The sequence below is a fragment of the Cricetulus griseus genome (genome assembly GCF_003668045.3).
Source record: "Cricetulus griseus strain 17A/GY chromosome 1 unlocalized genomic scaffold, alternate assembly CriGri-PICRH-1.0 chr1_1, whole genome shotgun sequence".
NCBI classification, from domain to species: domain Eukaryota; kingdom Metazoa; phylum Chordata; class Mammalia; order Rodentia; family Cricetidae; genus Cricetulus; species Cricetulus griseus.
In genome coordinates this window covers 228,407,054-228,421,251 of record NW_023276807.1, presented here as the reverse complement: position 1 = coordinate 228,421,251, position 14,198 = coordinate 228,407,054, and the positions used below count along the sequence as shown (strand labels likewise).

Below are 14,198 nucleotides of genomic sequence, written 5' to 3'. Positions count from 1 at the left end.
AATTTCAAAAGCTAAGGTGGGTGAAGAGGGATCAGTACTTGATAGGAGAGAGGGCCAGTGAAATTCCAGAAGCAGAAAAAACATGAGCAGGGAATTATGAATGGGCTAAGTCTCAATACACTTTCCCTCCTTTCAGAGCATCACAATCTCAAGATTATTCTCTACTTGCAGCATGCTTAGAAAAAAACACACCACTTTCACACCAGCACCATTGATTGTCACCACCATCTCTGCTACACCCAGAGCCCCCATAACCACTCTTCTCTTTCCTCCATCAAGGATGGAATTTATCTTGAACAGCCTTTTCTCTTACATGTTTACACACACACACACACACACACACACACACACACACACACACACACTGCATATTTAATAATGATTTCACATTCTCTAGTGCTCTAAGGCTTGGGTTTCCAGCATTTAAGAACCCTACTGATTTCTGTTTTCATGAATGTACCATCCCTTCTCTGTAATAAGGGGAGCACCTGCTAACTGGTACAACAAGAAAGAAGAAATTGTGTGTGGCGGGGGATGGGGGTCTATTTAGTACATCAAAATATCGAAACTCAGTGCAACAGATGATGTGGTGATCACTGTAGGCTTATAGGATGTAATAGTGATTGTTGCAGACCACAGTACAAGTAGGCATAGAGAAAGCATAAAGTGAAATAAAGGGATAGGGTAAGTGCTGCACTAACCAAGGGGCAATTATGATGGAATACAAGACAAACACAAGAAAATCGAGAAAGACAAAATCAATGATTAAATAAACATGAGTAGGAAAAACGTTAAAAACTAATAGGAGGCTAGAACAATGATGATCCCTTTCTGAAAAAAGAAAAAATAATCAAGAAGTTAAAGATCATATTTATTGGGGGAAAATTAGATGTGTTTCATCTTTACCCAGTTGAAGATAACAATAAGACAAAAATCACAGCTGAGAAAAAAAAAAGCACACTGGGTGTCTCAAACTCTTCATGAAACACAGTCTATGTGAGTTATCAGTAAGTTACATTATATTAAGCTAGCATCCTAGGGAGACTCTGTAGCTCCAGGAAATGGTTGATTGTTTACGATGACAGAAAAATCATGGAAGATGGAAGAAAACTGAAGTGACAAGCAGAGACTCAGGATATGAGAGATTTACATAGTAGGGAGCATGACTACCATCTTTCACCATCTGTGCCAAGAACCCAAGTACCAAGAAAACCCAGAGATATAACAGTGACTGGAGTAATTCCCATTACTGACACCAGCAAGGCACTCAGGTGTGTTGACATACTATAGAGATTTAATCCTAAAAATATGGTATGTTGCTCCTCTTTGGGGATAAATAGTACCATTGGAAAGAGAGAAATGAGGTTAAAATCAAAATCACCAAGAATGACACAAGAGAGAGAAACTCACACCTCCAACTTTAGGTGTTGGTGAAATTGGGTTCTACTTTGTGGTGTCTGGATCTCTGCAGACTCTGTTAACTTTCTAACTGTTCTCTTCTCCCCTCTTCTAATTCCTTTAGGTAGCAGTTTTCTTGGTTTTCAAATTGGGGAGAACAGAGCCTACCCTACATGTTTCAAGAACAATAAATGATTGGGAAATGACCCAGATTACTGTCTGTCACAAAATGGGTGTATAGTTAGTATTTTAGTGAGAACTATGTTTTTATATAACCCATATAAAATTCCCATAAGGCAATAAGAAAGGGCCTATTAATGTTAACATTTGTAGAGGCAATAATTAGCACTCATATTTGGCTCCTTACACATCCGAGGAGAGAAAAACATCCTAACTCAGAGCCTTGCCAAGGCAGAAATGATGAGGAAACGATGGATAGATTGACAACTCAATCAGAGTTGTGGCAGTTAGGCATACTATTCAGTCATAAAAAATAACAAAACTTGTCATTTATAACAATATGGATGAACCCAAAGTATCTTCTGTTAACCAAAATGAGCAAGACACAGAAAGATAAAGGCCATTATATTATGGCCTGACTATGATTTTGTGTACCTGCTATTCATTATGTGACACTATTTGGGAGGCTCTAGAGACTTTAATAGGTATGGTCTAGCTATAAGAACTGGGTCACAGAGGTGAGTCCTCAGGGATATAGGGATATAATATCCTTGATTCCTGTCCACCATGAAGTGAACAGATTTTTCAACCACATGCTCCTGACACCACAATGTTCTGCCCAAGCATCTAGGACAAGTGATGATGGAATGAGACCTTTGAGACCATGAGCCACCATAAATTTTTCTTCCCTGAGTTTTTATGTCAAGTACTTTGTCACTGCAATGCAAAAAAGTGATTAAAAAGAGCTATATGATATCACCCATTATGGATAAGTTCACTTAGTAGAAGTAGATGAGAGGAAAGTAGTTTCCAGAAACTAGGGAGGGAGAGAAAGGGAGAGAAAGAGAGAGTAGAAGAGAGGAAGAAGAGGGGAGGGGTAGAGGAGAGTAGAGTATAGAGGAGGCAAGACGGGACATTCTCATCAACAGGTGCAAAAGTAGAAACAGAACAGATAGCAGGAAGCTCTCACATTCTAATGCACAATAGGTCACTATAGTTAACAATAGTGTATTCTTCAAAATGAATAGAAAAGATGGGTTTCTTTTGCCAGAGATCATCTTAAATGCTCTATGAAAACAGTAAATATACTATAAAATTGTTTAGAAAATACATTTAGAAAAGGTAAAAACACATGCTTCATTCTTGGATCATTAGGCTCTTTGTGGTGTGCTCTTTAAGAGTCCTTAATCATTTTGTGGGTAATGAATCTTTTCAATAGTCTTCTACAGCAGGATAAACTAATCAAAGAACAGGCATTTATTTAAATCCATAAAAATAATACAGAATATCATAATTTTATTGGACACAGAAATGTTTGACTGTGATATGAAAATATAAGTACCTCCCTTAAAACGTATAAAAATTAAGAATTAATGGCAGGTCTGGTAACAACATAATTTCATAATATCACTTTAAATATCTGTGCTGTGATATGATACTTAGTGTTTATTTGGGAATTTTCTAAAGTTCTAACTGTTATAGGTTTCTGGTTTTATCCCATTGTTGTCAGAAAAGATACTTGATATGATATTAATCTTAAATTTGTTAGTTTATGAATTACCTTGTAGACTGAAAATTTTGTGTGAGGTGATGGATATGCTAATTGGACCGATTTGATTATTACTTAATGTATACATATACCAAAACAACATCATATAAGTATATGTTATCAATGAATATCAGTTTGAAATAATTTTAAAGGGATTTAGCCAGACCAGTAGTCCTCCACATCAGTCCTGGGGAAGATTTTAGCCTCAATGATTGGACAGAGTGGATAGCTTTTCACAGGTATAGTTGAGGGTGTGGGAAATCCTGAAGTGCTGATAGCAATCTAACACAACCAGAACTTGTCCTCTACCCACCATCCAAATTCCCCTCTGATATGGAATAGGTGAGAACTCTTCTCATCAGAGAATCTGGAATCTAATTCTCTTTGGCATCAAGGCAAAGCAGTTTCCAGTTCTAATGCACACTGGTCCTCCTAGTTCCCGTTCTAATATCCACTACATCTCTGCTTTGTACTTTCTTTTTTTTCTTGTTCAGAATACTTCCTGTTCTTCTTTCAAATGTAAACTTATTTATTTCATGTAATTCATTTCTCTGGCTGAACTTATGTTTCGAGTTATATATTATCATAAATTGATTGTTTTTCGCTTACAGTTAGGACATTTTAGTTGTGTTCATGTATAAATTATTTATTGTGTGACTTTTATTTTAGGTTAGTGTACAAGCTTCTATAATTTGGAGGTAGAATATCCCTCAAAGAACATGTATGCATGGTCTCCAGGATGTATAGAAGATATGAGGTCCTTGTACTCACAGATAAGCTCTAGGGAAACCAGGGATGTTTAACATGCAGGGATGGATGTCTCTTCAAGAAAAGAGAGGTGTGATCTGTTTTCAACACAGAAGTCTGGGAATGGATGTGGTTAGTAGTCTGGTGATTTTCTCAGGATCTGTATGGCTGAGACACCACCAGGTCCTCCCACAGACCCTTAAGATGTCACATGTAGTCAATCTATAGAACCTATCTTTATGGAAGAGATCATATGTACTTTACAAAGCATTTCAATGTAGACATGGTATATGCTTTATTGTGCTCATAGGATTGAGCTCATTATCACCAGGAAACATCTTCTCCAAATTGTGCTGTACTTGAATACGCCTAAAATAAACTGCCTGGTATCAGATTCTATAAGTTTGAGCCAATACCAGCTACTGAGTCTTATTGAACTGGACTTTCCTTTCTGCCTCACATAGATCATTACTCTAAGGGTTGTGGTGTTTGCAGAGACCCCACACACCAGAGTGAAGCTATAGGAGGTGGAGCCTGGTTAGAAGTCCTTAAGTCATTGGGTGCATGCTCTCAAAATGGACTGTGAATCTGCAACACTTCTAGCCATGGAGTAAGCAATCCTGAAGAGATCATGTGCTCCACAATGATACTTTTCTCACCAGAGGTCCCAGATCAGCATAGTCAACCCCATTACCCAATTATAGACTGAAACTAACAAAATGGCAACAGAGTTAACCTTCTCATTATGTAAGTTCTTGCGGGTACTTTATTGTTGTAACAGAAAGTTCACTAACAACAGATATTTGTTTTAAAAAGTATTATGAAGGGGTCCAAGAAACCCCTAGCACCCTCACCATTCTTAGTTGCCTCCTAGAATTTGAGGATAAGACACATTGGTGAAGAACTTGGAGAAACCAAGTTGATAAAAACCTGGACACCTCCTTCATGATGTCAAGCTCTAATAGTGTCCAAAGGTGATAAGTGAACCATGGAGGGAGGATAGTTATCACAGTCCTTCGCAGCTGTAACTCCAATGAATAACAATGATGGGCCAAGAAAGAGATGCCCAATGGTATACTTATGGCAGCTTTCTGGATAAAGTTAAGACATTCTCAATAGCAGGGAACTCATGTCTGGTACTGTAAACTTAGCCAAGAACTCATGCTGCAGGGGCCATAGACCTTACAGGAAAATCCACCACTATTTTGCTAAACGGATATAGTAGCCAACTGCCTTCAAAATACATATCCTTACACAATAGATTAGTGCAGCTCACAGCCCTCATCAAATAAGTGCCATTTTGCAGCAGAGAGGGGACATCATAGAGAACTATAAATTGTCAAAGTACAGAGAACTGACTCTAGGGTGTATAGGTCCAAATCGACATGTATAACAGAACTCCCACACTCAAGGCTCAGCATGGATAGGGAAAGCACACAAAACTCCAGGACTACTTGAAGAGTAAGGCAGGCAGTGACTGTCTAATGGGCAGAGTCTACTTTCTTCTACAATCTCCCTAACAGATTGCCCATACCCAAATGGTCAGCCCTGCATCCAAAGGCTGCACTAAATTGAGTACACTAATATGGGCAATACTAAAATGAACTCAGTAAAATATATACACATTGACTTGTAGTTCAATCATCATACGCCACGTTTAAAAAAATCAGACATGCTGGTGAATACCTTTAATCCCAGTGGGATTAGAGAGGAAGAGTCAAAGAGAGCCTTGGGCCTTGGGGCTTTCTGCTTAGGCAGCCTAGCCCACCTGGCAAGTCCCAGGCCAATGAGAATAAATAAAAAAGGATAGACTTCATCTGGGGAATGATACCCAACAATGTCTTCTGGCCTTCAACACACACACACACACACACACACACACACACACACACACACACACACACACACTCACTCACATGTGTTCCCATATATACATGAACACATGTTAAAAAATACAAGTAAATAAATAAATAGATAGATAAATAAATAAATAGTACTCTTGTCAATCTCAAGACTAAGCATAAGGCTGGAGAGATGGCTCAGTTGTTAAAGGTTAGGCTCACAACCAAAAATATAAGAGTAAGCATAAACTCACCTATATGTTGATAAAGGGAAATGATAATAGAATATGAATAAAATAAAAGGATTTCTATATGGTTTACAATGCCAATTTCTCTTACTGATATTTTCCATGTTTTTCCAGCCCTATAAAAAATAGGTGTCTTCCCCTTGAACAAATAACAGATAAAAACTTTAAATCCCCTTAAAAACTGTAATTGGGTTTGAAAGCTGCTAGTTTGAATGTTCTGGTATTTCTCTCCCTTCTGAAATTCTACAGCTCCTCATTTTTCACTGCACCAACTCCAGATCAAAAACTCAAATCAGTTTTTCCTCACTCTATTCTTATGTGTAAAGTTGATTATCCTTTTAAACATTAATGATAATGTGGGTATTTGTCTTTCTTGTCCCCCACTCCCAAAGTACATTGCAACAAGTATTGGGAGAAGGTGAGATCCACATTCATAGTTGCCATCAATTAGGCAGGATGCAGGCAGAAGCGTCAACTGCTGCTTTTCAATTTCCTGTCAAGGTTATCCTTCTGTTACTTCTGATTCCTTTTGTAGCATGCCCCGGTGAGCTCTGCATCCTCTCGCTGATGACTCATCTTCATTTACTTTGCCATCAAAACAGGTAAGTGAAACTCTTCAAGAAACACAGAAACTTTTGATAGAGCTGGAAAGGCATGCCATATGCAGACATCCAGAATAATGTGTGCTTGATGAGTGTCCTTATTTCTCAAGGAAAATAACCTAGAAGCTGTGTGTGCATCTTCAGCTTTCCCTCATGCCAAACTCTCACATTCTACCTCTGAAAAACATGACCACTGCAGAAGCACTAAGGCAATGCTTATCTTAAGGGATGGGTGCATCACTGTCTTACTCTTTGGGCAAAGTAGCATCTTTACTTTTTGTTCTGTATGAAAGAAACTGGGGGGGGGGGTTGTTACCCCAACACAGAAATGCTTTCAGCAGCATTTCTGACAAGAAGACTCAGACAATACCTTCAAAGTACTCTGAGAAACAGATGTAGGTATTGAGCAGTGGCCCTACTTGAGAGGTGGAGTTTTACTAACAGGTGCTGGAGCAAAAAGATAACACTAACAGAGTCAAAAGCAGCAGCATCCTCAGCCTCTGCTACTTGCTGGGGCTTTGACCAGTTTATCTGTTCTTGCTGTTATCTCTTGTGGGGAATTATTCAAGTCAGCAAAAAAAGCAAATGAACCTTCCTCTCTGAGGCTATTAGACCCCATGCACTCTGATTAAGAACACATCAATCCCTTGGGCTGTCCAACAACCTGCAGGTAATTCTGTGCTGCTCTTTTGTAGGGCACATTTCTTTCATCCATCCTAAGGCATTCTGTTATTCATTGAGAGATGATCCACAAAAATATTTGTTTCATCATTGACAGCAAATGAAGAATTATAACTGTGTGGCAGGAATGCAGTAAATATCTCAAGACTAAGACTCTGCTATATGACAACCCTCTGCCTTTATCCTCTAGAATTCTACAGAGATGCATGTCTTACCAGATTAGAACACTGGTTATTGGCTCCCTAAACTACCTGCCTGACTACCTGCTAGTACAAAGAGCTTGGTTTTTCTTGAGCTCTGCTGTATTTGAAAATGTTGTAGCTAACATGGTGCATCCATCTATTACTTTTGTATTAGTGCCCTCTCTTCTGAACAGCCCTGTAATTTTGCCCCGTCATAGTGATAAAAATTTTCCCCCATTATCTTCATCAAGTTTCTAGGCAACAGTTAGGTGAAACCCAGGGCCTCACACATGCTAGGTAAGTGCTTTACCCCCTGACCTATATCCCCAATGGAATACTTGGATTTTAGTCAATTGTCTTATGTCTTCAGTGACTCTCCTTGAGTTGGTGCTGTGCAGTGAAGCCACAGGGAGCTCCCAGGTGTTTGCACTAAGGAAAGAGGGCTATGTGTTTCCGTGATTGGAAAATGATTAAAAACAGCAAGATCTGGAAATACTAGAGGCTTTCTCCCCGCTCCCATGCTGGTGTGAACAGAACTGTCATCATACCAGCTGCAGCTCAGGGAACTACTACTATCAAGCGAAGAGACTTTATTGAAGCAACTAGATCAAACAGATCTACACACTACCTTCCAAACAGCAACTTTCTCAAGGTGACCTACTGAAAATTGCACAGATCCCTGACAGCAGCCTGATGTACTGCGAAGACTTTTTTCTGTGCTGTGACTTTAAAAGAAATGTGTTTCCTTTCAATGTCTGTGGCCCCACAAAGCACCAGGATTCTCTCTCCTGCCCTAAGACACTTCACTGGCCTCTTCATTCCATGTGTGGCTTTCCTGGAACACCCTGCCATAAGCCCACTGTCTCTTTGGCCTTTGAGAAGACTCTGTCTGTATTCTAATTGCTCCTACTTCTTTCCCAGTGGTGACTCCCATGGAGATTCATTTTCAACTTGCATTAGAACCTATGTCTTCTGTTTTCATGGGGCAAGGGGCAGTGGACTGGGCGGGTGAGAGAAAAAGTTCCTTTGAGAACTTGGGAGTTGGCCTAGATACAAAAACTTTTCAAAAGCTGGGTAGTGCTCCCAGCCAGGCTGGGGAGAGATGCAGGCTGACTACAACCTGCCTCAGAGGTACTAAGCAGCAAACTCCACAGTGTGATCTAGCAGCCAAAACTAAGTGAGGAAGAGAAGGATGCAATAGCCAGTGCAGGTCCCTGGTGGCCCCATGTGTCCCATTCTCCATGCAGCCCAGCTGAGATTCTGGATATTGGAGTCACCCCTGTGGCAAACATAGACCACACTGGTGTCTGGGTCATGAAAGAGCAGCCAGTTCCCATTGCTTATATCTAGATCCTCCAGTCCCATGGGTTCCTCAGTTTTCTGTAGCCCAGAGAATGGCCAGTTGCCATTCACCCATGTAGCTAAAGCCAGTGGTGAATACCTTGCCCTGCCAAAAAGATGGCCTGGAATTGTTTCCTCATAATCCCTCTCCTGCATGGCCTCCAGGGTGTGCCACTGAGGATGGATGATGCAGATACTCTTGTCTTTGCAAGCTGAGCAGAAGCATCCCTATGGTTACAGCTGACATAAAAAAGGTGATATGAGGATGCAAGCTATCTAGCTCGCAGAGCCCCTTGGCAGGGCCCATGCTCCAGACAAGCATCACATTATTGCAGCCTGCACTGTGCAGCACATTTTGTGCCAGGCAGTGATGCTCACATGTGTGGTGTACCTTTCAAACACCACTACTAGCTCTCTCAGACGGGAGGTCAGTCCAGTCTTTGGCATCTGCCACACCATGAGTGTGCAGTCCTCTTAGCCACTGGCTATGACTTCATCATTACGGCACACCAGCCAACGTTCAGACAGTCCCTGTGTGCCCACACACTGTTGGGTGGGCCTTGTCAGTGTGACCCATTTTGCTTAAAGGGAACACCAGGAAGCCCCCTCACCCCACATTGGTGCTGGCTTCTACAGTCACTGCTAGCAACTTGGGGTTGGCAGTGCAGAAGGTGGTATGTCTGGTAATATGGGACACTTGAATGTCCTCATGACACCAGTCAGTCTTGCATTTACCAGAATTTATTCTGCTGTAAAACTTTGGGGAAACAACGTAGCTCACCAGGTACAGCAGAGCTACAGTGGCAACCTTCTAGGGCTCCAGATCCTGGTCTCTGGGGCTTAATGTTGCTTTAAAACACTAATCAGTAAGGTGGTAGAAGCAGGAATTCTTTGTCCATGCTGTATCCCTCACTCTGGGTACATAGTAGGTCCTTGTACATGCTAGGTGTTCAATAACTATTTGTGAACTGCCTGGATAAACAAAACACCCAACTGTAGTTGGCATTTTCTTTGGGCCACCAACTGTCTCTCAAATAAAGACATGGAGACTTATTATTAATTATGAATGCATGGTTTTAACTTAGGCTTATCACACTAGCTCTTTTAACTTAATTTAACCTGTTTCGAGTCACCTACATATTGCCTTGAGGTTTTTCATCTTTCTTTCATTCTGTATATCCTACCTTCTGTAGGGAGAAATCCTGTTTAGAGGCACTGCTAACCACACCTGCTTAGGGCTGGACACAGGTACCACTTAACCATGCCCAAGTTTTGTAGCAAGGGTTTAAGTAAGAGGGAGGCACTCACATGGCTCTTTTCTCTCCTCCTCCTGGCTGAGCTAACAGCAGACATCTTGTGTAAACCTGGTCACTGGCTCCCTTGCGTGAGTACTATTCTTTAATAAACTACCAGATATCAATTTAGTTCTGACTCCACATTGCATTTGGCTTTAGCTGGTATCAGAAGCGGGATTGAATTTGAACCAATAGATGGATTGTGACCTCCGGCGGGGTTTATCTCCCTGCTGCATTGGCAACCGGGTAACCTTTCACCTTTCCCTCCCACACCCCTTGCCGAGAAACACCCATGATCACTAATCGCCACAGAGTCTCTCCAGCACCGCTCATTTGCACTGAGAGGAGCCTGCTGCAACCACAGTTACCGGGGGGCTTCATTCCTCCCAGGTCAGTCTCGCAGCCCAAGCGAGGTTTTCGCCCTGTGCCTTCCATGGGTTTCCTAACCCAAGGCTCCTCCCCTTCCGTTTTAGTCATTGCAGCCACAGTCAGCATGGCCCATAACACAGCCTCATAGCACTGAATACCAATGGGTACCTGGAACTGGTACCGCTCAGTACCAAAGCGTTTTCTTCTAACAACAGCCAATCCCTTCTGTCTGTTCTAACTCAGTCTAAAAGGTATTCAGGTATTTTTCAGATGGTCTTGAGACAGACTCAAGCCATCTGCAGCGAACAGTGCACCACCACAACCTTTACCACTTGCTGGTCAAACACAGTTACTGCAGCTGAAAGGGAAGCTGGCACAGAAGCTGGCACAGGTAAATTTACATCATGGCAGAATATCTGACAATGCAGACAATTGGTAATATCCTTGCTTCTTACATGAATTCAATGTTAGAGGAGGCTTATGGTTTGCCTGTAATGTACCTATATACCATGTTAGCAGTCAGCTTTATAGTTCAGGTGATATCACTAACCAGAGGATTGAGACACAGGGAAAAGGACAGCTTAGCAAGTTGGATGCAAGATATAAAAGGCAGATAGGAAAACTTGATATCTGAAATGCAAGACATGAAAAGTTTACATAAAGAAGTTGAAGATACTAAGTCTGGCCATACTACTTACACGAGTAGAAGAAACTCATGGCCAAATAGAAACCAAAATTTGTTCCATGTCTGATGCCTTGAATAGAAAGATAACTAAGAACCAGGACAGGATTAGCCAACTGGCACAGACAGTTCACTCCATGTCTGATGAGTCTATTGCCACAGGCCAAAAGCTGGAGTCTAGGATTAGATATTTAGAATGCAATTTACATACCATTCAGATAGTATCTAAGGATGAGAATATTAAAGGTTTAGAGGAAGCACATGTGAATGAAGAAACAAGGAAACTGAATGATTCTGTGAAATTCTTATAATCTTATATGATTATCTCTTCATGAGACTGTGGTAGCCAGGCTCCAAGCCTTGGACATCACAGAATCTTATTCCTCCCAATTCAATGCACATATTCCAATCAAACATCAGGAAAACCTTCCTAATGTTGTTTTGCACACACCACTCTGTCTTCCCAGCGACTGTGATAGAAAAACTGCCATCCAAAAAAAATATCCAAATGGTCATATTTCATATCAATGGGAACCAATACAATTAAAAGACCTCAAAGGAATCAAGGAGTCTGTTTTCTCATATGGTCTCTATAGCCCTTATGTCAAAGAATTATTAAATTTGTAGGTTACTTTTAATAGGATAACACTCATAGATTGGGAATGCCTAATATCAGCCGTGCTTGAAAAATTCAAGCTCTCGAGCTTCAAGGAATAAAGAAACATTATGAAGTTCCCCAAGATAAGATTCTTGGTGAGGGTCTTTATGCTGATCCACAGGTTCAGGCTGGATATGATGAGCACATATTGTCCTTATGCAGGGCAGCAGCCTTAAATACCTGGGACAAGGTTTGTGAACCAGGAAAAAGAGTAGAAACCTATACTAAGATAACACAGGGATCTACAGAACAGTTCACTGACTTTTTACAAAGACTATCCAGGGTGGTAGAGTTACAGGTAGCAGATCCAGAACCAGAAAAATACTCAAATACTTTCTTGCTTATGAAAATGCAAATCCAATATGCAAAAGAATACTTTTTCCTTTAAAGATCAGATCAGTACCACTAGAGGAGTGAGTCTTGATACAGCTAAATCTCGACTATAATGTCCAAGATACAGAAGCTTGGGTAGGAGAGGCAATCTCAAAAGGTTTAAAAAGACACCAAGAGGCTAAATGTTCTATAAGTGCTGACACAGAGGCTTGGGAAGGAGAAGAAAATTCCAAGGATCTAAAAAGACACCAAGAGGCCAAATGCTCTCACTGTAATGAAACAGGAACTTGGGTAGGAAGAGCAATCCCCAGAGGTTCGAGAAGGCATCATTCAGGATCCTAGATGTTTCAACTGTGGCAGAATAGCACATATTAGGAGAAATTGTAGGCAAGCCAATTCCAACAATGTCTCATATAGAAGGCCTCCACCTTCTGGATTATGTAGGAGATGTGGTAAGGGCAGACACTGGACCAATGAATGTAGATCGACCACAAACATGCAAGGAAACCCGTTAAAATCAGGAGTAGTAAAATGTAGTGAGTTAAACTTCGGGGCTAAAAAATGCAGGTAATTGTAACTATGAAACAGGAATATTAGCCAGATGGTAATGAGAAGTAAGTTAGCCTTGAAAGTAAAAATATATATGGTTAGAGAAATCAGGCAGATAATTGTTAATCAGATGATTGTATATTTATTTACTTGGATATAGTTTAATAGCCAGGAGAGCAGAAACAAAGCAAGAACAGGAGATTTTAGAGTTTAAGAGTTTTAAAAGGATCCTTCCCACTTGCAAAAGCCACTGCCATGACTCTGTTAGCATTTCAAGTTGCACCGGGGCTTGGGAAGACATAGGTGCCACCTTGCATACATGCAGGACCATGGGAGATCTCTAGGGATGTAATGGAGAACAGAAAACTCCATGCTTACTACTAAGGGCAGCTGGATGGTAATGAATATATAGGACAAATGATTGGGATGAACAGGAAGAGAGAGATAATAAGTACCAAGATGGAGAGTCTTCACCTCCTTCATTTTAAACTGGGAATACAGAGAGGCAAATACCCAATGGTAAACTTCAGCAGGAGCTAAGAGGCTTAAAAGATTTAGCTAAATCACTTACAGGTTTCCTTGGATCAGAGAGAGAGAGACTCAGAGAGGCTCAGGGGAACATAAGCAGGATACATATGCCAATACCATTCAAACAGCTCAAGGAACTAAAGATGGCTTATGTCCAGTATGGACCAACAGCAATTTTTACCCAGGGGCTGACAGGGAATATTTCTGTAGAAGCCTCACCCCTGGGAAATTGAAAGTGGGTAGCCATGGCCTGCTGGTCAGAGGAGAGTATTTGTTATAGAGGGCAGGCAGGGACCAAGAGAGTTAGTTCAGAATTTGTTTTAGGCCTGTGTGGACATTATCCAAAAAAAGTTAGAGACACAGGTGTTGAAAGTTTGATTGTGAAACTGCTAGATTATGAGAATGCTGGTACTGCATGTCAGGCCGAGTTAAGGCTGCACAGAAAGACAGCTGATGTAGGCGAGTTCATTAAGATATTTTTCAGGTATTCAACCTAGCTTACACTCAGGGATTAGCGATGGAGGCTGCCTTACAGGAACTTCAGTTAAAAATATGTTATTCCTACAGAGAAAGCAAGGCATAGGGGGAAAGAAATTCACAGAGCCTTCTAGAGGTTGCTTTGGACATCATCAGGAAGGGTACTGGGTCAAACAGAGTCCCAACAGAAGAGAAACTAGGGTATCAGGTTTGTGCCTGAAATACAGCCACAGATTTTTCAGTGGCCTGGAGGGCAAAAGTTGAGCTAAGGCCAAGGTCAGTCCTGGCAGCAGCCACTAGCCACCCACCCTCAGCTAGCAGCTCGGGCCAGCGGCCACGGAAGGCTCAACAAAGCTGTTGACAGGGCAGACAGCCTGGAGCTCCTCGGGTTAACATACAGCCTTGGGAGATGCTGCTTTGGCTGATACCAATCAAATGTATACAAATGCTATTGATACAACCGGTCAGAAACTGTTTTAAAACCTTATGGAGAAGAAAGGCAACATAGGTAAATTTAGATCTGTTCAAATTTTGGGTG

The 14,198-nt window shown here is 41.2% G+C and overlaps 1 pseudogene; it reads right to left on the bottom strand.

The window, feature by feature from the left end:
• Nucleotides 1-10,559, bottom strand: part of LOC100761872 — a 99,393-nt pseudogene extending 88,834 nt beyond the window's left edge.
• Between the last annotated feature and the right edge of the window lie 3,639 nt (nt 10,560-14,198).